This window comes from Octopus bimaculoides, chromosome 1, assembly GCF_001194135.2.
Source record: "Octopus bimaculoides isolate UCB-OBI-ISO-001 chromosome 1, ASM119413v2, whole genome shotgun sequence".
Classification (NCBI taxonomy): domain Eukaryota; kingdom Metazoa; phylum Mollusca; class Cephalopoda; order Octopoda; family Octopodidae; genus Octopus; species Octopus bimaculoides.
In genome coordinates, this window is record NC_068981.1 from 49,473,959 (window position 1) to 49,475,639 (window position 1,681).

At 38.0% G+C, this 1,681-nt stretch overlaps 1 protein-coding gene across 2 annotated transcripts in view; it reads left to right on the forward strand.

Moving 5' to 3' along the window:
• The window catches only part of LOC106881850 (uncharacterized), a 517,233-nt gene that overhangs the window by 376,411 nt on the left and 139,141 nt on the right, over positions 1-1,681 (forward strand). For both annotated transcript variants that reach the window (XM_052966454.1, XM_052966450.1), the window contains one exon: positions 1,016-1,358. The gene's annotated coding sequence lies outside the window, so the exon portion shown is untranslated. The remainder of the gene's footprint in view (positions 1-1,015; positions 1,359-1,681) is intronic.

The window sequence follows — 1,681 nt, forward strand, 5'->3', positions numbered from 1 at the left end:
CCACACTAACTCGAATGAAGTGCAGGGACATAAAAAGACCCAAACTATGAAAAATAGATGCTATAAAATTACTTTTTGACAGAGGACTTCTGATTATAACAAGCAGAACAGCATTATGCGATGCACCACATTGCTATAATAGGTTATTTTTACATACAGATTCGTGGTGTTTGTCACTGAGAGAAGATAAAGGATCAGGGAAATGTCTAGTTATATATGTTCAAATTCCACTGCCTTGTGTTAGCAACTGCAGTCGCTCCCTACGTGTCGGTGTAACACATTTCCAAATGTTACTGTAGGCAACCCACAGTCCGTCGGATGATGTGACGGCGTTATGTACACTGCTATAACAGCCACTCTCCAAATGTTGCCAGTTGTTGACGTAGGCGACTCTGTTCCTTGGTTATTGCAGCGTATAGCCACGTGTAGGTGGTAGTGGTTTCGTATATAATGGTGTTTGTCACTGTCACCGTGATGGTTTCATAGGAGCCACCGTCTCAACTCTGATCAACTGTTAATTTTAGGGTTGAGGCGCACCTTAATTCGTGTGTGGATCGGTCGTACTGCACTTACGATGTAGCAGTTGTGGCATTTGGAGCATTGTATTTAGTACGTGGGCACATAGTAGTGTCGCGAATTGGACAGTTCGTTAGAGTTCTGGGCTATTGCACTGCGATTGACCATCTTTACATAGGGACACAGTCCTTTACATAGGGATACAGTCTCTTTACATACGGACACAGTCCTTAAATCGCAGCCTTGGTTTCTGTCAGGGTCTCTTTCCGTTCACAAGTTCCCCATATATCATCTGCTTAGGGATCCTGCTATCCTTCTTTCTAATAAGGTGTCCAGTCGTATGTAACTGGTGCTTGTGCACCATCGCTCCAATGCTCAAGATATGTGCTGTCCTCAGGACCTGTTTGTCTAGAGTTTTTAAGGCCTAGCCAAGATTCAGAATATATTTATACACGTAAATGCATACCTATTGATCTTTCTTTCCATTTTTGTTTTCCAGATTGCTGAAATAAGAACCATTATAAGAGTTTAATCGCGTGAGTCATCAAAAAGACCAAATTGAAAACTAATACTACGTGATCAACTCGTGAGCTGCAAATAATCTGTTCCTGAGTATAATTTATTTTGAAGAAATAACGCACATAACAATTTTGTCAAAGGGAATTGACTTTCTGCATTCCAATATATATTTTCACGGATATTTGCAATGTGTTTTATTGAAAACCTATTTAAAATTCCTTATTATAAAGATTATATAATCCTATGACAATCAACACACGTTGGTCTCTGGAGAGTTCAACGCTAGTGTGGTGAAAGAATTAAGGTTGTGTCCAAAAGGCAAGGTAAGGAATAACGCTTTTTTTTCGATTTGTCTTAGTGACTATTAAATGAGTTTACCATAACTTGTGCTAATTTTCATTATATATATATTAGTCTGAACTGCAATTGACACATGCTTAACTTTTAGGCATTGTCTGACAGGTAGAGCGTTTGAAAATGTCGTACTTTATAATATATGGCTACCTGTTAGTTTACCCATTAATTTTCATATTACATACATTAAACATATACATATGCAGATGAGAAATAAAGACTGATGGAGAAAAAGAGAGAGGGCAGAGTGAAAGAAAGAGACAGACTTATATATATATATATATATATATAT